The 26,107-nt window shown below is 40.0% G+C and overlaps 1 protein-coding gene across 3 annotated transcripts in view; it reads left to right on the top strand.

Moving 5' to 3' along the window:
• The first annotated feature begins 224 nt into the window (after positions 1-224).
• Positions 225-26,107, top strand: part of FOXN3 (forkhead box N3) — a 520,915-nt gene continuing 495,032 nt past the window's right edge. For 2 of the 3 annotated variants that reach the window (XM_011974305.1, XM_011974304.1), the window contains exon 1: positions 239-364. The gene's annotated coding sequence lies outside the window, so the exon portion shown is untranslated. Of the gene's footprint in view, positions 365-26,107 lie in introns of all 3 variants that reach the window. The other variant, XM_011974303.1, reaches the window with a different exon arrangement.

The raw sequence follows: 26,107 nt of genomic DNA, 5'->3' as shown, positions 1-26,107 counted from the left end.
TTTGAAATTAAGCTCCAGTTCATCCGCACACCCCGCGGCCGCTTTCGCAAGGGGCCGAGGGGGTGGCGGCCTCGCCCGGCGACTCGCGGCGCTGGGAGCTGCCTGCCCTCGGTGCGGGCTGCAGACCGGGCCGCGAGGCGGGCGCGCGGCGCGCACTAGGACCCAGCAGGGCTCCAGGCCCGGGTGGGAGCCGCGCCGCCGACCCCGGGCGGGCGCCGGGCGCAGGAGCCGGGGTTCCGGCCGCGATCTGCTGCAGCTCGGCCGGGAGACGGCGCGACCCGGCGGCGGGGCCACCCGCGAGTCCAGCGTCGCCGCAGCCCCCCAATGCGGCCGCGAGAAGCAACGGGGGGGCAGGCGATCGAAGGTAACGAAAATGGGGCTCATTTCCTGCCTCCTAATCTGCTCGGGTTTAGCATTGCCACGAGAAGCCCTCCGTGTTCAGGCTGCTGCATTTTGGGGCACCCTTTGATTTTTTTTTGTAGGTGTCCGCCCCCCTATTTCCACCTGGTTTCAGATTGATTTATAGCTTGCAGCCCAAATGGGAAAGATCCAGCCATGGCAAGTTGCTTATTTTCATTAGTTTTGTCTCAAAAGTAAGTTCATTTAAAAAAAAAAAAAGTTTCTTAGGAATGTGTGGATAGTCGCTTTTTAAATTAAAAAAAAATTGCAGACAAATAGATATTTATAAAAATAATCAAATAATTGATGCAATTCTGTTAATTACTTTTAGGGAAGCCCACTTCTGTGGGCTCCCCGGGCGTTACTTTTATTTTCAAGGAAGGAACGTGTTAAATGTGGAGTTTGTTTGGCTGGGCAGAGTTTACAGCATTGCTGTCGCAACTGTTTTGCTATCAATTATAAACAGTGTCAAATCTATGGGCAGTTTCAGCCTCTTTTCAATACTGTAACGGGTTATCCTGATATGACATCTATAGATGAGTTTCCACTGAGGGTAATAAGATTTCTCTTTTTGGAGAAACATTGTTTTGAGGGGAAAACCATGATTGCCGGCTGGGAAGGCTGAGGAGACTATTTTTCATGCTTTGTTTATACTCCCGGGATGACATTTGGGGAAGGGAAATGCAGTCTTTCTCGGGAGCTTTTAATTGTGGGATTACAAATTTATTTAATTTATTAGTTTCAATTGGTTGGGCTCGGGGAGCCCTCCGTCACAGGCTGTGCTTAAGGTGACACATTTGCTAGCAGTTGGGACACATGATTGCAAATGTAAAATGTGCCTCACCCGAAAGGACTGGTCTGCTGGAAGCTCCCGTGTGGAGCTGTCGTAGGCAGGGTGCGACTGGCTCATTGAGGAAAAAGGGAATCGTTTTCCTTAGCTAAGGAAGACATCCTGTTATATTCCTTTTGTTCCCTGTTTTTCATTGATCGCCGGCTCTGCCTTGGAGAGGAGAGCAGCTCGGAGGGTGCAGAGCTCTGAAGGCTGCAAGAATGACTGGAGCCCACTTTAACTCTCACACTGATTGGTCAGTTAGATTGAGACTTATGAAAACAGTCACCCAAAACCTTCTTTTAAAATCGTGCTGTAGTTTCACGTAGCCCTCTTGTGCACAGATTTCTGCAGGGTCGATTTTTCATTCGGGTGCAGTTTGCTCGAGATACCTTTATGTTTAATGTTTTTGTTGTTTCTATCCAGATAAAGTAGGCCATTTTGGTGACAAATTTCTTTGCAGACGTAAGCTACTAGCTTACACGTATAGATACAGCACTTTACAATACATTCTCAATGATTTCTGCTCATAAGTTGTAGAATGCCAAGTTGTTCAACTTAGAATAATGATTCCTAACTGGTTTTGGATCTGAGTCTTTAAAAAGGACCATCAGTAGATGGATGTTTAACTGTATCATTACTTTGATAATTTAAGTGCCTTGTGCATTAGCACGTTTCATGCACTAAGTCTAAAACTGTGACAGTGAAAGGAAAAGACAATGAAAAGAAAACAATCAAAATCAGCCTGCACACTATTCTAAGAGATTGTGGCATCTGCTTTGAGGATAATGCATTTCACATCCAAGAAGAAGGGCATTCTGCACCATATAAAAATATGAATTAGTAAACATTGTGCAATGTTGTATCTGTAACACAAACCGTAAACATCTTCATTTGAGCCTTTAAAGCGATTTCATTAAAGAAGCACTGTCCCAGAAGTTGTTAAATGTATAAACACTTTTCTGATTGGCTTAAAAATTTAGACACAGGAAGTGGATTGTATCTAATAACTGATGAGTGGAGACATGGTTGTCATGGAAACCGAGAGGAGTAACCCCACCCCACCCCCACTACACATACATACTCTACCATGACCACCACTTAAAAAGAAACAAAAACAAAAACAAAACCTGCATGTCATCACAGATGCCTGGAGAACATGTTGGCTTCTGTAAGCTTTCCCACAGCATCTGTTGAAACCTGAGATCGTGCCTGTCAAATCAAGGTCATTTTACAACAACAACCAAAAATGTGGTCTCCTAGATTTCATAACTGTATTTTTATTGGAAATATTTGAGGAAACAGCCTTAAAGCAAGGATGAGCCCCCAGGCTTACTTTGCATTTTGCCACCTCTGAGCTGTGCAAGGGAAGGCTGAGAACAATGTATCTGAACACTTAATTGTGGAATCAAACTGATTTGTGTGTCTACTGTTAGAACAAAACTCTTTTGAGAGTCAGAAAGGTTAGAATGTTACCTGTGGATGAGGAGTCATCTGGGGAAGTTATAATGAGGTGTTTGTGTTTACAAGAGGGTTCAAAGTTGAACTCAAGCAATGGAACTTACAGACTGGTGGCCTTTTAGAACCCTGCTCTAAGGCTGCGTTTGTGTGTGGGGTGGTGGGGGTAGGGGTAGGGGGGTGAAGGGGAGGGATGAAGATTGCCTGGTACTTTGGGAAATATAAGAGAGGGTATTCTCAGAAGCTAACCAGGGAAAGGAAAATCTAAATGAAAATAAGAACTGCTTCATAATTGTCATTATTATTATCCAGTTGACTTATGATAGAAAAGTTTACTGTTTTGTGGATGGGGAAGAGTGCTTTTGTTTTTAGGATAATTGAGACGTTCCCAGTATCAAAATTGCAAATATTTCCAGTACCTTGGTAATGATTTCCATGAGGACTATATAGAAAAAAGTTTGGAGACCTCCCCTCCCCTTAGCCTCCACCCCGCCCCCGGTTCATTTTGCTAAGCAAAAAATAACCAAAGAGGCCCTGTCCTAAATTTTGACTTTGAGGATCAACATTGAACCTTGTAAAATATAAAGCAAATACATTCCTTATATTTTTCTAATCTTGTTAATGGCAGCCTTCAGATTTTCTGTTCTTGATATTCATTTAGAAATGTCTTCCTTCAAGTCATGGCAATTTAAAGCATTGAATAGCTTTATCTTAATTAATAATGGTCAGTTTTAAAACTTGTTCAATTAACAATTTGGTCTTTTTAAAAAGCAGGAAATTTCCCTTATTTTCATCAACTAATTGCATGGGGAGTGGGGAGGAGAAGAATCCTAACTCTATTTTAATGTTTATTTAATATTGTGCATGTATGCCATAGAAATATGTACTTTAGAAGTTAAATATTTGACAACATGGGATTATGAAATATATGCGAAATCACCCAGATATTTAACTGATTGGGACTTGGTAAAGAAGATTAAGTTTAATGGCACAACTGGTCTCTTTTAGCAAGGATTTCCTGTAGGGAGCTTTCTTATCTACCAGTGTGTTCCTTGGCAGGAAACATGTCAGTTGCTTGTTTTTACAAACTGAAGGAAGTGAATGGGATTTGTTGGTTTCTAGAATCTACCTTCATTCTCTATTGTCTTTCAAATAGTTGGCTCAGAACACTTCATTTCGAAAGGGGCTTTGGAGGGGTACAATTCATTCTCTGCAAACCTGTGGCATTTAGGTTTATTTCTTTCTGATTTTGGAATTAGGAAAATTGATCATGGTACGACCATGTGCAACTTATTTTCCTAATACAAATGAACAAGATGTTCAATAACATTCGAATTCATTTTCAGTTGTCAGCTGGTTACTCACATACTCACTGAAGCTGCTGTTTTTGGATGGCTATGCCAAATTTCTAATAATTATTCCAGAATACCAACCAAATGCCAGTGTCGATTTTGGATTAGTGTAGAGAGGTAAAGAGAAAGAGGCAGCTTCATCCTTCTCATTGCTTATAACAAAAGGTCCATAAAGAATACATGTCAGGTATACGCCATTCTCGCTGATAGCCAAAAAAAAAAAAAAAATCGAAATTGGAGATGGGTTGGCTAAATCCAGTTTATAGTACACTTGAGAAAAACGAATTTTAACTTTGAAAGGATTTGCTGTGCAGAAGTCTGGATTAGGTTCTGAATGTTGAAAATGAGTATATTTAATTGCTTCAATTCCTAGATGTTTCAAATTCTGGAAGAGGAGAAAAGGGTAAGCTTCTTTAAAGGAAAGTAAATGCATCCACCTCCATTTGCAGAGAGCAGCCTGGTGAGGGAGGTTAAGAGTGCCTGAGGGAGACAGAACCATTTCTTGCAATGGTTTGCACACATTTTCGTAGACATCATTTTTGTTTTATACTTAGCACCAAATAGAATCTTATGCAAGACCCTCATGTATGAGTCAAATAAAAACAGAGCTGCTCTGAGGGAACTAGGAGCCCAGAGCCTGCTATTGTCACCTGGGTTGTGCCCAGGGCACACTCTAGAACCCAGTACCACTGTGTACACAGTTTGCAAACCACTGCTTCTAAAATGTTCTCTAAAGAAGACCTTGGGGAATTGCTTGCAGAGCCCTGGAACCTCTTAGTGAAAGAGAGAACTTTTGCCTTGACAATTTAAGAGGCCGCTTGTGCCCATAGTGAGTAGGGAAAAGGTGGCAATTAGTGATGTGATACAGTGTACCCTAGGAAGCCTATGTACATATAGAAAAAGATGACTGACCACAAGCATGAAAGAGCCCTAGCCCAGTCTATAATAAGAGGGAAGGCATATTCTTAGGGGTTACTTATAAACCAGGGCTCCTTTTATTTATAAATTATAGGAACATCATATGGGGATGTTTGAGATTAGTTGGTTATAATTTTGCTGGAATACATGGCTTTATTCTGTCACCACCTCAAGATCTGTTCTATCACTGTTATTCTATTAGTCAGTGAAAATAATTTCATATGAAGTGTCATTCATGAAATGAAAATTTGCCAAGCTATATAAATCTGCTTGGCAGACTCAGTAGTGTTTTGAGTGTTGAGTAAAATGATAACACACAGATGATATTTGCATATCATCAAATATATTCACATTCTCTCCTCAATGATGAGATTGTTCTGAAATAGCATTATTGAGATCGGGCTCAGTTTTCCCCCTTCCTTCCCAGAAGCTGTCAGTATTGAGGATTTCTAGGGGTGGCAAACAGAGGAATCCCCTTCAGTTCCACTCTTGATTTTCACGATCACTAGATTCACCTATGCCTGGTATGGAGGTGAGAAATCAGGAGACTCTTTATTCAGGCAAACCATAGTAGAACTGTGCTGCTCATGGCCACAGCCAACCTCTCTGCATTGTTTCTCAGAGGCAGCTCAGTTGAGAAGTCTATAGAAGTAGAAAGGACAGACCCTTCTGTACATTCTCCGGTTACTTTCATTGTGCTTGCCATATTTCTACTACCTGCATGGGGTTAGAGATGACAATTAAAATGATAAGTTTTCCAGAAAGCCACAGATTTCCAACAATTTTGCTGGGAAAAAATTATATATAAAATTTTTCCTTTACAAAGATGAAACGAGCATAAGGACCAAATACTTGGCTGTGGTAATGATGAAATGATCGAAATGATCGTGGTTAACTATTGAATTGTGTTAACTGACGCTTTTCATGTTGAGGCTGTTTAAAGCTATCTCCTTCCTCCTCCCACCTGCATTTCAAAGAAGAATGAGTGTGTAACCAACAGAACCGTCCCAGGGCATATTCATGATAATGGAGCAGTGCTTCTTTGGGAGTGAGCATTAAGCTCCCATGGTTTGGGGGACTTTCTTTTTGAACTGAAGGATACATGCCAGTTACCAGGACCTTGCTGAAGTTGCTCACAGATGGCTTCTCCAAATGTGTGCCTAGTACCATTGCAGTGCCTTTGCAGCGGCCACTTTCTTAAGGTTCAGAGAGTAGCAGGTCCCACTTGGAGACAAATTTTAGTATGTTATAAAAGTTTAGATTTTAGATAATGTAAGAGTTTTTTCTTTTTTTTTTTTGAGACAGAATCTTGCTCTGTCACCCAGGCTGGAATGCAGTTGGGCGATCTCAGCTCACTGCAGCCTCTGCCTCCTGGGTTCAAGCGATCCTCCTGCCTCAGCCTCCTGAGTAGCTGGGATTACAGGCGTGTGCCACCACACCTGGCTAATGTATTTTTAGTAGAGATGGGGTTTCACCATGCTGGCCAGGCTGGTCTCGAACTCCTGACCTTGTGATCTGCCCACCTCGGCCTCCCGAAGTGCTGGGATCACAGGCGTGAGCCACTGTGCCCGGATTTCTTTTCTTTTTTTTTTTTTTTGAGGCAGGGTCTCACTCTGTCACTCTGTCACCCAGGCTGAAGTGCAGTGGTGCAGTCAGGGCTCACTGCAGCCTTGAAATCCCGGGCTCAAGCAGTCTTCCCACCTCGACCTCCTGAGTGGCTGAGACCACCATGCCTGGCTAATTATTTATTTTTGTAGAGATGGGGTCTCCCTATGCTCCCCAGACTGGTCTTAAACTCCCGAACTCAAGTGATCCTCCTACCTCGGCCTCCCAAAGTGCTGGGATTACAGGTGCGAGCCACCACACCCAGCCAGTTTAAGAGATCTTGTTGCTCTCTGAAATTTCCTAACTCAGCAAACTGAATCCTTTTGCAGCCTTTAAAATAAAACAGTGACTCTATAATGACTATTTAATAAATGTCTCTAAATTAAGGCCATCATGTTTCTTGTGGCTAGATTCAGTATTTGGAATGGCCTCTTGACACTTCTGGGGAAGTGTGGCAGTACTGGGTGATACAGAAAAATCACATCATACTAGCGAGGGGCCTTCATTTATCAGATGCTGCTGTCTGCATTATTTTATTTGGTTCTCATATTAACTTAATAATACTGCTACTAATACCTAATGATAAGATGCATTAATGTCCCATTCTACAGATGAAGAAACCAAGGCAACTGTGTTCCCAGAGTCACGCATTCTTTGGTACCCGCCTATTAATAGTTCTCACTGTCTAGTCCCCTGACTCCAAATCCCAGGCTTTCCCCCGAGACTGACCACCTCACAACTGTTCCTCTGACTGTTTCTATCCCAGGGTTGAAGACTTCCCCTTCCACACTGAAAATGGAGTTCCCTTCAGGGGGGAAAAAATATGCAGGATGGGTTGGGGAATATTTGCTGTAATTCCCACCGGAAATAGGATTTTGCTTCTCGACATTCTGTGTTCTCACGTCTGACCATTAGTGATGGAAGGGGCTTTTTAGATCCCTTGTCAGTGATTATTTTTATTTGTCTTCACCTTTTGATTTTCTTTTCATCCACCCCTGAGCACATTTACCTACTTGGTAAATGAAAAGTCCTAATTCCAGAATTACCCAAAGATTATACCCAGTCTAACTGGGTATAACTGGCAGCATGTCCAATACACAAAACAGATTTCCTAGACAACACTCACTTTTACACTTGGTCTGAATGGCTCGACAAAGGTCTGAATGGCTCGACAAACTCAGGTGTGCAGATACACTGACATCACCTTGATTTCTTTCAGAATAAGAAAAAACTGACTTAAGTCAGCAGATCAGCAAGATTTTCAGTCTTCTTTTAGGGGCTCCCCTCTACCCCTAAATCATACAAAGTCTACAGAGACCAAGTTAGGGTGGGGTTCAGCTTGATGTTTTCATAGAGTATAGGGGAAACTTACAAATTAAATCATCACTGGGTATGCCACTGTGCCTCGTACACATGTGAGCAGCTGGAACTAGCAATGGAACAGATGTAGACATTTTCAGTGAAACATGTGTCTGCTGCTTTTCTCATTCTCTTAAAGAGATCAGGTGAATGATCAGAACTGGATGGAACTAATTAATATTTCACAGGTCTGATTTCACATATTTCACATGTATGAAATTATTTTAAAGAATTCATCAAGGAAAATGCCAAAGACATATGCACAAATTGGGGGAAACAAATCGTCCTCACGTTCATTCAGTGAGCAATTATCAGGCACCTACTGCATACCAGGAGCTGTGCCCCTATGATAGGCATACGAGGGTGAAGAAATCATTCCCAGACAGACTATCCCCTGTTCTGTAACTCTCATAGGCTTCTTAACTGGAAATATCTCCAAATGTGGCTCTTTTGAAGTTCATATTCTAAGCAGATAGAGACAGACTGAAGTGCCACCTTCCTGAGGTCCTTCCTGGAGATATTATGCCTTTGGTTTTAATTTAGAAACAGACCCTGCAAGGAGGATTGAAGGGTGGATGGTTTACTTGGGAGACCATCCCAGGAAGACCCCAGTAGGTGCAGGAGAGGGAAATGAGGAAGGGAAGGCAGCCAGTCATGAGTTATCCCATCAGATCCACTGCGGGTGGTGGAACTCAGCCGCACTAGGGCCACGTGGGGCGCTGATGCCAGCCACTCTGCTTTCAGTCATGGGTTGAAGACTGCTCTCAGGGCATGTTGATCCCAGTACTTGAGATCTATGAAAGCTGTCAGAGTAGTCTTCAGCCAGAGAAGGTTCTCAGGAACTTCCTGATGCCATTCGTAGCAGCTGGCAGTTGGCTGGCATGCCCTGAGATGGTAAAGCCTGAAAGCCACGTGGCCAGGCCATCAGCAGGTTCTGCTACCCACTCTTTCCTCTTCAGCTCCTTCTACAGTTTTGCAACTATAGATGTTTTAGAATAATCACTTTTGATAGTACCTTTAAGCTTCAACATGAAGATCCTGGCAGAGTGGTTTTTCAGTCTGAAAAATGGGAACAGGAGGAGTGGCACAAGTTCAGAGGTAAGCATTCAGGCAGACATTATCCGTAAGGGCCGCCATTTTTTTCTCCCCTGGTTACAACCATGATCCTTATTTCCCAGGCTCGAGAACTTGGAACCCCCCTCGTTTTACACCCCAGGGCTTCTTGTTGCTTTCTTTAAAATCCACCCCCTGTTCATCTCCACAACTTTTACTGGTGCTTCCCTCCAAAAAAACTACGAGTGACCTTGATTGTGCTCTGAAAGACTTCTGTTCCTAAAACTCTCTTGAAATACGGGCTTTGAAGCTAGACTTCCTGTTCTCAGACCCCCTCTTGCCACTTAACAGCTGTGTGACTTTAGGCGAGTTACTTAATCTAAGACTCAAGCCTTAGGTAGTATTTCCATAAGTACTATGGAAATAAAACTCAGTAATGTGGAAATCCTGAAAGGATTATTGGGAGGACTAAATCATGAGTCCCTGAACAGCACTTGGCACGGAGCCTGGCACGTGGTTGCAACTCAAATTATTGTAGCTATTTTTATTGTTATGTTGTCAATGTTGTTGTGTTCCTTGTCTGCTAAGAACCTTGATGCCAGTCTGGGCAACATGGCGAAACCCCATCTCTACAAAATACAAAAATTAGCTGGGTGTGGTGTTGTGCACCTGTGGTTCCAGCTACTCGGGAGGCTTGATGTGGGAGGATTACTTGAGCTTGGGAGGTTGAGGCTGCAGTGAGCCAAGATTGTGCCACTGCACTCCAGCTTGGGTGACAGAGCGAGACCCTGTCTCAAAAAAGAACCTTGATGACTTCTCGTTGCCCAGTCTACCAAGTCTCTCTTTTTCTGCCTAACTTTCAAGTTCTTTTAGAATCTTGCCCCACTTATTACTGCTCAGAGAATGCCCCAGGATCTAGTTGGTGTCTCTTCATCCCTGAACTTGCTGTGGTCCTTTTAGCTCCCCAGCCTTTGTGCATCTTGTTCCCCGGCCACAACCTTCTTCCTCCATGTTGTGCGGTCACCACTTTCATTCATTGGAAAACTCCAATGTGCAGAGAAAATGCAGTTTGTTCATTTTGTCTACAGTGAGCCTTCCTCCCCAACACACAGCCATTGATCGTCAAGAGAAAGAATAACTTTTGATCACACCCATTAAAAAACTTAGTTGGATCTGCTAATCCAAACAGTTCCTTAAGATAATTCTAGTCTTCCTAGGAAAACAATGCTTATTCCCCCAGGTTGTCTCGCCTACCCTACCCCCAGTTATTGGCCTATGACAGTGTGTGTGGGAAGGAATGTCAACCTTGCCCTTGCGTTTATTTCTTATGAAGGAGGAACAAACTCAGGGTCCCTAGGCTCGGTGGCCTCTGGTCTTGGAGGCAAGGTTTCTTGCCTTCTGGGAGCTGCTTGTTTAGCTATGTTAGAAGTTGAAGTCTGTGGTTTTATAACACATAGTCTAGTCTAGTGCTTTTCAAAGACCTACAGTAAGATATAGATATATTGTGTACACCACATATATGTATGTATACTGTGGATAGATGAAACTACAGTTTTTATAATATAGCATATATAGGCTGGGCGCCGTGGCCCAGGTGGCCCATGCCTGTAATCCCAGCACTTTGGGAGGCCGAGGTGGGGGGATCACGAGGTCAGGAGATCGAGACCATCCTGGCTAACATGGTGAAACTCTGTCTCTACTAAAAAAATACAAAAAATTTGTCGGGCCTGGTGGCGGACGCCTGTAGTCCCAGCTACTCGGGAGGCTGAGGCAGGAGAATGGCGTGAACCTGGGAGGCGGAGCTTGCAGTGAGCCGAGATTGCGACACTGCACTCCAGCCTGGGCAACAGAGCAGACTCCCTCTCAAAAAAAAAAATAAAAAAAAAAAGGAGATTGAGCCCATCCTGGCCAACATGGTGAAAGCCCATCTCTACTAAAGATACAAAAATTAGCTGGATGTGGTGGTGTGTGCCTGTAGTCCCAGCTACTCGGGTGGCCCAGGCAGGAGAATCGCTTGAACTTGGAAGGCGGATGTTGCAGTGAGACGAGATTGCACCACTGCACTCCAGCGTGGTGACAGTGATACTCTTGTCTAAAAAAAAAAAAAAGATAGCATGTATAGTTGAAGCATAAATTTTACAAGATTTAGTCATTCTTGCTACACTTAATCCAGCTTGACCTACTCCATTCTATTTTAGGGAAAGAAAGATTGGTTTGGTTCCAATAAGTGATCCACGGTTTGCTAAATATGTTAGCCTGGTCATCCTCTTGACTTTATCAGAACTTATGTGGCACTCCCTGCTGACTAGGTCCCACCTCTGTGCCCATGGGCAGCAAACTTGAGTCTTTTTTTTTTTTTTCAAGACAGGATCTCACTCTGTCATCCAGGCGGGAGTGCAGTGGGGCGATCTTGGCTGATTGCAACCGCCGTCTCCCGGGTCCAAGCGATTCTCCCGCTTCAGCCTCCTGAGTAGCTGGGATTACAGACATGCACCACCACACCCAGCTCATTTTTTGTGTTTTAGTGAAACCCAACAGGGTTTCACCATGTTGGCCAGGCTGGTCTTGAACTCCTGACCTCAAGTGATCCGCCCGCCTGGGCCTCCCAAAGTGCTAGAATTGCAGGCATGAGCCACCGGGCCTCACCTAAACTTGAGTCTTAGCCACTCCCTCTATCCAGCCACTGACTTGGTGGTATTTGAATGGGGTCCCCTCTGCTGGCCACAACAGATCTTGAGGCAAGCTCACTGTTCTCCAGCATCTTAATGCCTTCTGTTTGCAAAGGTGGCTGTACGAGTTAACACCCTCACCAACATTAAGTGTCTCTGTTGTTTCATGTTCTCACTGATATTTAATATTGTCAGACTTGGCTGGGCGCGGTGGCTCACGCCTATAATCCCAGCACTTTGGGAGGCCGAGGCAGGCGGATCATGCGGTCAGGAGATCGAGACCATCCTGGCTAACACGGTGGAACCCTGTCTCTACTAAAAATACAAAAAATTACCCGGGCGTGGTGGCGGGCACCTGTAGTCCCAGCTACTCGGGAGGCTGAGGCAGGAGAATAGTGTGAACCTGGGAGGTGGAGCTTGCAGTGAGCTGAAATCACGCCACTGCACTCCAGCCTGGGGGACAGAGTGAGACTCCGTCTCAAAAAAAAAAAAAAAAAGAACAAAAAAACCCCAAAAATATTGTCAGACTTTAACATTTTTGCCAATTTATTAGGTGTGAAATAATCTCATTGTCATTTTAATTTTAATTTTCTTGGTTATTAATAAGCTTAAACATCTTATGTTTATTGGTCGTACATGTTTCTCCACTTATGAAGTACCTGTTTGGCTGCTATATTTCAGTCGTCAGTCAACCCAGAATTGTTTTTTGTGTATAGTGTGAGGTAGCTATACAGTTTTATTTTTTTATTTTATTTTATTTTTTTGAGACTGAGTCTCACTCTTGTCGCCCAGGCTGGAGTGCAGTGGTACAATCTCGGCGCACTGCAACCTCCGCCTCCCAGGTTCAAGCTTCCCCTGCCTCAGTCTCCTGAGCAGTTGGGATTACAGGCATGCGCCACTGCACCCAACTAATTTTTGTACTTTTAGTAGAGTTGGGGTTTTGCCATGTTGGCCAGGCTGGTCTCGAACTCCTGACCTCAGCTGCTCCACCCTCCTCGGCCCCCCCAAGTGCTGGGATTACAGGTGTGAGCCACTGTGCCTGACTACGGTTTTATTTTTATACTACACACACACACTCCAAATTTTGCACATATATTAGATACATATGTTCAGGTGTGAGAAGTCCTATAATTCTCTTATCAATTTTTTTTTTTTTACTGGCTTCAATGCTCAATCTTGATCTTATCAAATTTTGGTATCAATGTTTTTCTATTCTTTTAAAATAAGTCAAAGAGTTTTTCTATTGTCTGGCATAGTCTGTATAAGACTAGAATTATGTATACCTCAAAATAGTAGTTACCTTCTGATAGTAGTCATCTGTTTATCTGGAAGTGGTATTTTCTTTTAGGAAGATTGCAACTACTAATTCAATTTATTTTATAGTAAGACTAATCTGGTATTCTATTGCTTTTTGAATCCATTTTATCAATTTATGCATTTCTAGGAATTTGTTGATTTCATCTCAGTTTTAACATTAGGAGGCATAATGATTGTTTATAATAGCCTCTAATTCTTATTTTTAATCTCTATGCCATCACAGTTTTTCATTTGTGATATCATTTATATGGTTGCTTACTGTTTTTTTAATCTCATAGATTACATATTATCATTTAAAACTATATGGGGCACTACCACACCTGGCTGGTTTTTTTACTTTTTAGTAGAGATGGGGTCTTGCTATATTGTCCAGGCTGGTCTCGAATTCCTGGGCTCAAGGGATCCTCCTGCATTAGTCTCTCAAAGTGCTGTTATTACAAGTGTGAGCTACTGCGTTCAGCCTCTTTTTAATTTCTGTTTGTATCTTTATTCTTCTTACACTTTTGTGTCTAGTAGAGTAAAAAACTTCTATTTTTCTGACAGCTTAATTACTTTTGAAGTTTTTGTTTCTAATATGTTAATAAAAACATAATATATTTTTTCTAATATAAATAACTTCGTGTCCTAATATTTAAGCTGCATTTTTTATATATGACATGTACAATGTAGCTGGATATTGTTTTGTGAAGTCTAAAAATAATTGTCTTTTAACTGAAATACATAATGCATTTATATTTATTGTAATTACATGTACATTCTAATTTATTCCTTCATTTTATTTCCATTTTTCGTGCCTCTTCCATATTTCTTTTTTTATAATTCACTTAGTGGTCCTCTAGATATTTTATTTCTAGATCCTTTTCTAGTAGTTCTTTAGAAATTTTAGCATGCATACTTATCAAAGCCTAAAGCCAATTAGTTCTCCTCTCAAACAATGCAAGGACCTTAGACCACTTCACTCCAGTCACTGCTCCACTAATTTAGGTTTCGATTTTGCCCAGTGTTTTAGTTTTATCTTTTTTTTTAATCTCACAGGTTACATATTATTTTAAACCAGAAATGTTTGTTCAGATTTACCCATGTGTTTACTACATTCTTGGCTTGTAATTCCTTCCCCCAACCCACCCCTTCATCACTTCTCTTAGGTTTCATTTAGTGAGGATAAATTGGTGGAAAACTCTTTCAGCTATTGTTCACTGGAAAAATGTCCATTTCCCCCTTGTTCTTCAAATAGAATCTTGCTAGATATAAAATATATTTTTGCCAGGTATAAAATTACGGTTATTTTCTCTCAGCGTATTAAAGATGCTCAATTGTTTCCTGACTTCCACTGCTGATAAGTCAATGCTAAGTCTTATTGCCATTTGTGTTGAAGGTATCGTTTCTTCAAGAGTACTTTACAACTGTTTTTTAAGATATTTTCTTTGTTTTTGGTGTTTGGCAATTTTATCATAAAGTGTTCAGATGCCAATTTATTTTTATGTGTTTTTTTTGCTTGGGGGTTTTGCGGCTTTATCATTTTGTGGATTGGTTTTCTCATCAGAACTGGAAGAGTCTTAGACTGCAGTTCTTGCTCTGTACTCTTTCTCATCTAATTCCAGATTTGAGATTAAGCACATGTTAGACCTCTGTTCTGTCTTTTCTATGTTTTAGTTTCTCTGTCATCTTTTCTATCTCTATATTTCTATGTGCTGCAGTCTAGATAATTTATTCAGTTTTTTTCCCCCTCTGGTTTCCTGTGTCTAATCTATCTGATCTAGCTCAATTCTTATATACTTGTTCCCTGTTTTGATTTAAACAATATTTTATGTTCTGTGTCTGATCATTTTAAAGTTCGAAGTGTTTGTTGGCCTGGTTCTCCTCTCTATTGTTTTCCCTGGTTGTTGTTCATGGTGCTTTGTTTCTCTCTCTGTCTCTGTTTTGTTTTGCTTTGTTTTTGGAAACTTTATCAGTGGGAATTCTTTATCAGTGGGTTGGAGTTGAAAGTGAGTTTCTCTAGAATTTGCATTTGTTTTTTGTCAGGTTCCTGGGATCATTATCAACCTGCAAAGGCAAGGACTTAAAATTCTCAACTTGAGGTTTTGGGGACAAAACAGGTAATCAGTTTGTCCTGTAAACTCTTGTGAGGGCTACCTTGTGGTTACACATTTTTAATAAAGACTTTTCCATTTCTACATAGCACTTATTTTTGAGACAGGCAGTTTAAAGTCCTCTGTGTAGCTGGATGCCTCTTATTATACACTCTATCTTGGTGGGCCTTTGTAAATGTCACCAAGTTTATCTGCTTTCCCCTGTGTCCTGCTAAGTTGTAAAAACAAAAGCTCAGGTTCTCCCAGTTTGTTAAATGCCTTCAAGGTGAAAACTAATATAAGCATTCTGTTCAGAGTGTGCCTTATTTTTTGTGTGTGAACTCATGAATATGTTTCAAACTATTTTTGAGAAAATATTTTGTCCGGCATGTTTGGTTGTTTTCAGTTGGATGATTGGACAGGTACTTACTCTGCCATACTACCAGAAAAGAAACGTACATCCTTCCTTCTCTTTGTATTTTTTCTTTAATAATATTAATATATCCTGAAACACATGAATTCCTTTGGCCAACTATGGTACGGATCGTATGTGCAGAAAGCAATAGAGAAAAGAGTGTGATCCTTATTTTCAAATTATCACTTCCTTCTGCAGGTATTCGGGGGTATTTTAAGTTCCACCATATTAGTTGAGGTAATCCCTGCTTCTTTGACAAAACCAAAATGGTGTCATGAATCAAAACAATAGAAGTTGTTTCTTACACGCCCCAAATGGGTGACCTGATTAGTGGATACCTCTCTTTCAGGTTTTAGCGAGCCAACTACTTGGCATTTTAGGACTCTGTCATTTTCAACGCATGGCTCCAAGGTCACGGTGCTTATTTGGATCATATTAGCTTTAAAGGAAAACCATGTGGAGGCTCATGAGTGGCTGGTTATATTGGCTAGGCCCAGATGTGACTCAGGTTTTTTTATTTTCCCTTTCCATTAGCTAGAACTTGGTAATGTGGCCACATCTGACTGCAAGGGGGATTGCTGGGAAGGTGGTCTAGGTGTTTGCCCAGGAAGAAGATGAAACAGGTTTGATGAACAGCCAGTCCATCTCTGCCACGTATTTCCTCTCGGAAACCTCAGTCCACCCTTACTTTTCACTTCTCTGAGCTCTTATTTTACTTACAAAGAGCACTATCAACCTTAGGATTCAATTCCCCAAATCATTTTATGTTTGTATAATCTAAGCCACCAACTGTATAATACATTCCTTGAGGTGTGAATGTTGTGCTGGATTTTTGAAAATGTCACCTGCCGGGCGCGGTGGCTCACACCTGTAATCTCAGCACTTTGTGAGTCTGAGGCGGGTGGATCACGAGGTCAGGAGTTCAAGACCAGCCTGGCCAAGATGGTGAAACCCCGTCTCTACTAAAAATACAAAAAATTAGCCGGGTGTGGTGGTGGGCGCCTGTAATCCCAGCTACTCGGGAGGCTGAGGCAGGAGAATTGCTTGAACTCAGAGGATGGAGGTTGCAGTGAGCCGAGATTGCGCCACTGTACTCCAACCTGGGCAACAGAGCGAGACTCCATCTCAGAAAAAAAGAAAAAATGTCACCTACCACTCAGTTTTGAATGCACAGTGTGCTTTAAAAAAATTAAGCCTCTGAGTGAATGAAAATGTTCCTGTTCTAAGGAGATACCTGCTGACATATTTAGGGATGCAGACCATATTTATGGTCTGCCTCTTACTCATTGTATTATTCCTTCAGGTTTTCTTTCTGTTTCTTCTGTGGTTTTTTTTTTTTTTGACACAAGGTCTTGCTCTGTCACCCAGGCTGGAGTGCAGTGATCTCGGCTCACCGCAACCTCCACCTCTCAAGCTTAACTGATTCTCCCACCTCAGCCTCCCAAATAGCTGGGACCACAGGTGTGCACCACCATGCCCAGCTATTTTTGTATTTTTTGTGGAGACGGGCTTTCTCCATGTGGCCTAGGCTCAGGTTTTCTTTAGGTTTGAAAGTTGCCAAAATAAAAATTTGGAGAAAAAGCTAAGTCCCTGAAGGGGATTAGAAGGGACCCCACAAAAAATAGTGGAATTTCTATGGGGCATCGGATTAGTCTGTCTCAGTTATTTCTTCTGAGATGTTATCTTGAAATGAGCCCTTTCTGCTCCATCTGGATTGTTGTGAGAATTCATTCACTCCACCTGGAAATATCTGTTGAGGTCTACACGGTGCTAGGACTATTGAGGGGCTGGATGTAGGGAGTGAAGACCCTGCCCCAGAGACGATTAGATGAAGGAGAGTAGAAAAACAATGGAGAAGTAGGAAAAGAAAAAAAAAAAAAAAGTCTTTGTACTCATTTTGCCTTTGGTTTTAGGCCTCCCATAAGAAGGCTGACCTGTCTCCATCAACAAGCAGAGGAGTTTAGCTCTTGAATATTCCCCAGGGCCATAGATAATCTTAGCTGAAACAGACCCTAGGTTAAAATTGGCCTCAATATCACCTTGTACCTGAGTTTAACTAATTGCTTTGTTGCTAGGCTCAGTGTTTTCAATGCCTTATTTTTATTTTCTGTTATTATTGGTCTTAATAAATGACAATGGCATATGGACCTAAGTTAAATTGTGGAATCGTATTTTGTTTTCCTTTCACTGAGTGCTTTTCTTTCTTACCGCAGTGTACTATGAATGGGAAAACACAGTGACATTTTAGTAACTCTAATCTATTATCCACTTGCTAGGATGCAAACACAATGCATGTGGCAAATTACTTTATATGCTGATAAAGCCTGTGTTTTGGAAAAATGTTGGAATGTTTGTATCCAAAACATTGTTTTGAATCAAGTCATCTAAAATATGCAGATTAAGAATAGGAAGTGGTATCCTGAATAGCATCGTCAAAATTCCAGGAAGGGTCAGGCTGCAAAATACAAGACATGGTGAGTTTATAATTAGGCATCAACACGATTTTATTTGATTGAGCGTCTCCCTGGGCTTGGCTCTGGCATTAGTCAGAGAACAGCTCTCCAGCCCAAAGGAGTTCACTTAAGAAGATGACCCAGGAGGTAAATCTAGCTCTCTCAGAAGCCAAGACAGAGCAAACCCTTTACTTATTATATTGTTTCCTTCATGGAATAAAGGGTAGAATTTCTGCTAAATCAGAGCAAAATACAGCATTTCTAATAAAACAGAAAAGGGAATATGGTGCAGTGTTCTTCTTGCGAATTGTACTCACTTTCTTTTCAAGTCTAAGGTTTCTCTTTTTTTCCAGAAAAATTTCTCTCTTACTTGAAGGAGTTCCCAAAACTACACGAATGCACCAAGTCTCAGCTAAGGGCATTAATAGTATATAGGGTCCAGGAACTGGCAGGCTGTAATAGTTCACCTCCTCTGTTAATGCAGTGAGCCACTGAGTAGTCTCTTCCCACAATGAGTAAGGGTTTACTTCTGTCCTTAAAACCAAATAATTCAGTCATCATAAAGGGAAGAGACGAGACCTCCATATACTTGATGTGGCCAATGTGATTTTTAAATTATTTTTGTTTAGGCAAAATAAAAATTTGGAGAAAATTTATGTTTTATTTGCCAAAATGAAAATTTGGGAGAAAAAGCTAAATCCCTAAAGGAGATTAGAAGGGACCCTACAAACAGCTGGCATTTCCATGGGGCATCAGATTAATCTGTCTCAATTGTTTCTTCTGAAATGTTGAGTTGAAATGAGCCCTTTCTGATCCCTCTGGATTGTTAAGAGAATTCGTTCACTCCATGCATAATTATTGGGATGACCACACAGTCTGACATGTTTGTGATAGTTTTGTTTTATGCTTACTGCCCCCTTGTAATCACTAGTAGTGTTTGCTTTCATTTTCAAGAACATCCTGGTTTGATAAATTATGGTCACCTGACTTACAGTGGTAGTGCATACATTTAGCAATAGTAGATCAGGTTTGTTCTGATTAACTCTTCTGCTGAGAAAAGCTGCTCAACATTAAAAAGAAAAAAAATACCAGTTTGGAAACATTGGAGAGCCATCAGGGCAATGGGGAATTGCAGAACCAAGATCTGGGTTGGTGGGGTGAGTAAGGAGTGGTGGAAAACTCAAGAGAGATGAACTCTGCTTTCGAGTTTTATCTTCTTGAGAAAAATTTCAGTTCAGAAAGTAGAGGCTAAGAGATTAAGAAATTTAGCATAGCTTTCAACAAGTTCATGGGGTTGAGGGTGTGGTAATTGTATTTAGGTCCTGTGAAGGGGCAGAAGCCCTAGTAAACAACCTAGGCTTTCATTGAGAACCCTAAGTCTAGGTGAATCAGAAATACGACATAGGTACTGAAGCCAAAACCCAAATAATTTCAGATTAGTGCCCCTAGCCTAGATGCCTGCCTGAAACTAGAGTAAAAATTCTCTTTGGAGGAAGATGCTTTTCCCAGAAACTCATGTTATCACTGTAGTTTTTCATGTACTATATCTGTCAGTCAGTAGAAATAATAGATACAGGAGAAGACCAGGTATTATTAAAAACCAATAAAAAAAATAAACAGATTGGATATACCTACAAGAGGTCCAGATAATGGATTAATCAGATATGGTCCCTACCATAACTGTGATTAATATGTTTCAAGAATTAAAAGATAAGATTGAAAACTCTGCCAGAGAACTGAAAATTGTAAATAAGACCAAATAGACCTTCTGGAACTGAAATACACAATTACTGCAGTTAAAATCTAAATGAGTGAATTTTTTTGGGTGATGGAAATGCTCTAAGATTGGATTCTGGTGATGGTTATGGTTGCATAAATGAATTAATTACTAAAACCATTGAATATACACTTACAATGGGTGAATTTTATGGTGTGTACATTGTACTTTAAAAGTTAAACTTTAAAAAAACCAAATGAATTGGTTCAATAGAGTAGTTACAATTGAGGAGAGAGTCAGTGAACTAGAAGATAGAGCAGAAGAAAATATCAACAATAAAGCATTTAGAGGCTTTTAGATGGAAAATAAATATCAGATTGTGAAAGACATATTAAATATGGTGGAAAGGCCTAATATACATATAACTGGAGGTTCAGCAGGAGAGGAGAGAGAAAGTGGGACATAAAAAATAATTGGAAAAAAGGGCTGGGCGCAGTGGCTCACACCTGTAATCTCAGCACTTTGGGAGGCTGAAGCGGGTGGATCACGAGGTCAGGAGATCGAGACCATCCTGGCTAACACAGTGAAATCCTGTCTCTACTAAAAATACAAAAAATTAGCTGGCCGCGGTGGCAGGCGCCTGTAGTCCCAGCTACTCAGGAGGCTGAGGCAGGAGAATGGTGTGAACCCAGGAGGCAGAGCTTGCAGTGAGCCGAGATTGCTCCACGGGACCCTGGCCTGGGTGACAGAGCAAGACTCCATCTCAAAAAAAAAGAAAAAAAAAAAGGAAAAAAATAGCTGAGATAGTTCTAAAACTAACAAATCACACAAAGCCACAGAATCCAGAAGTCCTAGGGCACCAAGCAGGATAAGTACAAAGATTGAACATAGTAAAATTTCTGAAAACAAAACCAAAGAGAACAACATAGGGACAACATGGTAACATTTATAAAACAAAAACAAAGAGAAAAGCTGAAAAGCATCAGGGTTGGGGAGTGGGTACCTCTTATCTTTAAAGGAAAAGTAAGACTGACAACTGACTTTTCAACTGAAACAATAGATGTCAGAAGGAAGTGGAATGCTATCTTCAAATTGCTGAAAGAAAACAACTATTAACTGTAAATTCTATCTCTGCCAGATTTTTCAAAAATGAAGCAGGATTAAAGATATTAAAAAATTATCATGAGGCTGAGCATGGTGGCTCATGCCTGTAATCCCAGCATGTTGGGAGGCTGACATGAGAGGATCGCTTGAGCCCAGGAGTTTGAGACCACCCTGGGCAGCATAGTGAGACCTTGTCTCTATTAAAAAATAAAAATAAATGAATGAATAATTTAAAAAATCATGAACAGATCTATACTAAGGGTAATATTCACTAAAGAGTATCCTTGGGACAGAAGGAAAATTATCCCAGATCAAAGCTCAGAAATGTAAGGAGGAATGAAGAGCAATAGAAATAAGAATTAGATGGTTAAATATAAATAAATATTGACTGCATAAAATAATAATTATTATATTTTGTGGAGTTTAAAATATGTAGGGAATAACATACATGGTAAAAGAACATAAATCCAAAGAAGTTAATGAAGTTAAATTGTTCTAAGTTCCTTGTAGTGTACAGGAAGTGATAACCAAGTTGTGTTGTCATTTATAAGTTAAGAATGCATGTTTTAAACTCTAGATAATCTTTAAAAGAATGATGACAGAATATATAAATAACAAGCTAAGAAAGAGGGAAAATAGAATAATAAAGAATACTTAAGAAATTCAGGCCAGGTGCATTGGCTCACGCCTGTAATCCCAGCACTTTGGGAGGCTGACACAGGCAGATCATGAGGTCAAGAGATCGAGACCATCCTGGCAAACATGGTGAAACCCCATCTCTACTAAAAATACAAAAATTAGCTAGGTGTGGTGGCGTGCACCTGCAGTCCCAGCTACTCGGGAGGTTGAGACAGGGGAATCACTTGAACCTGGGAAGCGGCGGTTGCAGTGAGCTGAGATCCGCCACTGCACTCCAGCTTGGTGACAGAGCAAGACTCCATTTAAAAAAAAAAGAAAAAAGAAATTCAAACAAAAATGAAAAATAGGAGAAAAAGGATCCTAGAATAGGTGAGACAAATAAAAAAAATAGTAGAATAATAGATTTATATCAAATATCAGCCATTATATTAAATATAAATAGACTAAATAGTCAAATTAAAAGTCAAAAGATTATCAGATTGGATTTTTAAAACTATGCTTTAAAGAGACGTACCTTTCTTATAAACACACAGAAGGGCTTGATATAAAAGAATGTAGCAAGATATGCCATGCAAAAGAAAGACCGTATAGCTAACCCAAAGAAAGATTGTTTAACTGTAAGTCAAGGAACACTGTTAGAGATAAAGGAGATATTTCATAATAAGAAAGATTCAATTCACTTACACTGTGCTCACTTTCTCTCTCTCATACACACACAAAATTATAAGACCTGCAAGAAGAAATACAGATATCTATATAGTTAGAAATTTTAAAACACCTCTTAATAACTGATGCAATCTAGAGACAATTAAAATAAATAAGGATATAGAAAATTTGAACAAAGTTAATTAACAAACATCATCTAATTATAAAACATTGCATCCAACAAATATAGAATAGATATTCCTTTCAAGTACACATAGAATATTTGCCAGTGCTCTCTATTTGGTGAGTCATAAAGCAACTCTTAACATATTCCAAAGAATGGATATTGTAGAGTATATTTTCCAACTACAGTGACATTAAGCTAGAAATCAATTACAAAAAATATAAATGAAAAATCCCCATACGTTTAGAAGTTAAGCAGTCACAAGTCAAAGAATAAATGGGAATGAAAAGTAGGAAATATTTGGAAATTAATAACAATGAAAATATGACATACCAAAAATTGTGGAATGCATCTAAAGCAATGCTTAGAGGGACATTTAAAGCCTATTTACACTTGCATATATTAGAAAAGAAGAGAGGTTTAAAAATAACCTAAGCATTAATTTCCAGAAGTTAGAAAAGAACAACTAAAGAGTTTTACAATATTGAAGGAAGGAGATAATAAAAATAAGAGAAAAGGTAATGAAATTTTAAAAAAACTTACCATAGGGAGAATCAACAGAGCCAAAGGACAAATAAAATCAATAAATCCTGGTGAGACTAATCAAGAAAAAATAGCACAAACAACCATTATTAGGAATGAAAACAGGGTATAACTATATTTAAAAGATAGAGAATATTATGAAAAACTTTATGACAATATATTTGACATTTTAGAGGAAATGGACAAAATTTTTAAAAAGCCACATACTGAAACTGCTGTAGGAAAAATAACAGGCTGAATTGCTCTGTGTCTCCTCATGAATATGTAATTACAAACTTTCCCATAAGGAAAACTTCAGATCCAGATAGTTTTACTGTTGAGTTCATCAAATATTTAAGGAAGAAATAACACATATTTTCCACAAACTCTCCACCAGAGAATTGAAAAAGAAGGAATACTCCCTGCTTGTTTCAAGAGGCCACTAGAATTTTGGTACTAAAACCTGACTGAAATGTTATAAAAAAGGAACATTCCAGGCCAGTTTCACTCATGAATATAAATTTTAAAATCCTAAACAAGGCCGGGCACAGTGTCTCACGCCTGGAATCCCAGCACTTTGGGAGGCTGAGGCAGGAGGATCACTTGAGGTCAGGAGTTCGAGACCAGCCTGGCCAATACGGCGGAACCCCGTCTCTACTAAAACTACAAATATGAGCTGGGCATAGTGGCACGTGCAATAAATAAATAAAATAAAATTCTAAACAAAATATTAGTAGTGTGAGTCCAGCGATAAATTACTCCATCATGATCAAGTTGTTTATCTTCTAGAAATGCAAGGTTAGGGTAATATATTTGAAATCAGTCAGTGTTACTTAGTGTATTAGCAGCATAAAGGGAAAAAATCATGATCATCTCAATAGATGTAGAAAATATATTTGATGTAATCTAACATTTATTCTCGATTTAAAAAAGACTTCTGCAAACTAATGAAAAGGAAGTTTTCTTACTGTAAGAAGGGTATATACAAGAAATAGCTGACATCATTAAAAAGTAAGAAACATACTTAATGGATGAAATGTTAAAAGTTTCCCTTTGTGAGTAGGAAAAAAGACAAATCTGCCATCTATCATCACTTCTATTCATTATTGCACAGCAGATCTTAGGTAGTGTGATGAGACAAGAAAGAGAAATGAAGGTATTAGGATTAGAAAGGAATAAATAAAACTATTAATTATTTGGAGACTAAATTACTGAGTATATAGAAAATTTTAAATAAATTTCGGTTAAATTGTTGGAACTAAAATGAATTTAGAAGGTTTGTTGCATATGAGGCAAATATGAAAAAAATAAATTGTATGTCTCTTATCACTAATAAACAGAACATGAATTTACATTAGAATAAAAAGAATCAAATTACCTAGGAATAAATCTAACAAGACCCCTATATTGAAAACCATAAAACACTATTGAGATAAATTAAAGACCTAAATAAATGGAGGAATATATGTTGTTTCTGAGATGGAAGACTTACTTTTTAAAAGATGTCAATTCATCTCAAAGTGATGTACAGAGTCAGTGTAATCCCAATCAGAATCCTGAGGGTTTTGTGAAAATTGAGAAGCCAGTTCTAAAATTCATGTGGAAACACAAAATGCCAAGAGTAGAAAAGGTACTGTTTTTTTTTGAGACAGAGTCTCACTTTGTTGCCCAGGCTACATCTTGGCTCACTGCATCCTCTGCCTCCCTGATTCAGGCGATTCTCCTGCCCCAGCCTCCCAAGTAGCTGGGATTACAGGTGTGCTCCAGGACCCAAAAGAACCAATTATAAAGGAAAAGGCAGATAAAATTGGACTATACTAAAATGAACTTCCGTTCATCAAAAGATACAGAGAATGAAAGGCAAATTAAGAGGTATTTTCAACATCTATAATTTACGAAAGGCTTATATGAAGGATATACAAAGAATTCCTATAAATCAATTCAAGAAAAACAAAATAGTCCCATAGAAAAATGGACAAGAGTCTTAAACAGGGACTTCACCAAAGAGGATATTCCAATGTCGAATAAACATGTGAAAAGTTGTTTAACTTCGTGAGTCTTCAGGGAAATAGAATTAGAAACCGCATGAAATGTGACTGCATGTCCACCACAATGCCTACAATTGAAAATGACTTACAATACCAAGAGTTGGTGAGGATTTGGAGAAATGAGAATTCTCATACACTGGTGGTGAGAGTGTAAATTGGTACAACCACTTTGGAAAACTAATCAGCATTACCTAATAAAAGTTGAACATATGCATATTCTGTAAGTCAGTAATTCTATACTGATGTACAGGCACAATGGAAAAGTGAATACATGTGTACCCAAACTTATGGATAGAAATGTTCATAGCAGATTATTCATAAAAGCTCAAACCACCCAGTGTCCATGAAGCATATAATATAATGTGCATGGTTGTGTGCACATACACAAATACTTTATGGTATATATGAAAAGTGACATACTGATAAAAACAAGCTATAGCTACACAACCTGGGTGAGCTCATTGACATTAATGTGTGAAAGAAGTCCTCACCAGACACATCTGAATTCCATTTATATAAAACGATAGACATGATGAAACCATAGCTGCCCAGCACAGTGGCTCACAACTTTAATCCCAGCATTTTGGGAGGCCAAGGTGGGCGGATCACTTGCCCCCAGGAGTTTGAGACCAACCTGGGCAACATGGAAACCCCATCTCTATAAAAAATAAAATAATCAGCTGGGCACGTGGCCTGCATCTGTAATCCCAGCTGCTAGAGAGGCTGAGGTTGAACCTGTAGTGAGCTGCGTTTTGTGTACTCCTCTATGTGATATTTCACAGTGTAAACACTTTAAAAAATTATATTTAAAAAACCCTCTAAGATCATTTTCTTCACTTTTAATCAATTTAAAATTATCCATAGACTTATTGTAATGAGAATTTAGACGTTCTGCCTTCTTTTGCCTTGAATTGACATTCCGTTTATATAATGTGAACACTATTCATCAGTGAGACCAATGATTTTTGTGTTTTTTTTAGTAGAGACGGGGTTTTGCCTGTTGGCAAGGCTGGTCTTGAACTCCTGACCTCAGGTGATCCACCCGCCTTGGCCTCCCAAAGTGTTGGGATTACAGGCATGAGCCACCTTGCCTGACCCAACTTTTAGTGTTTTTTTGCTATTAATAAACCTTGTCTCTTTTTGATTTATATGTATTTGTTTTCTCTCTCTATGATTCTCTCTCTAAACATACTCCTCCTTCCTCCTTCCTTCCGTCCCTCGTTCCATTCTCCCTCTTCCTCCCTTCCTCCTTCCTTTCTCCCTCCCTCCCTCCTTTCTTCCTCCCTCCTTCCCTCCCTCCCTCCCCTTCCTTCCTTCCTTCCTTCCTTCCTTCCTCCCTCCCTCCCTCCCTC

The sequence above is a fragment of the Mandrillus leucophaeus genome, unplaced genomic scaffold (genome assembly GCF_000951045.1).
Source record: "Mandrillus leucophaeus isolate KB7577 unplaced genomic scaffold, Mleu.le_1.0 Scaffold144, whole genome shotgun sequence".
NCBI classification, from domain to species: Eukaryota; Metazoa; Chordata; class Mammalia; order Primates; family Cercopithecidae; genus Mandrillus; species Mandrillus leucophaeus.
The sequence above is the reverse complement of the archived record's forward strand: the minus strand, read 5'-3'. Positions and strand labels throughout refer to the sequence as shown.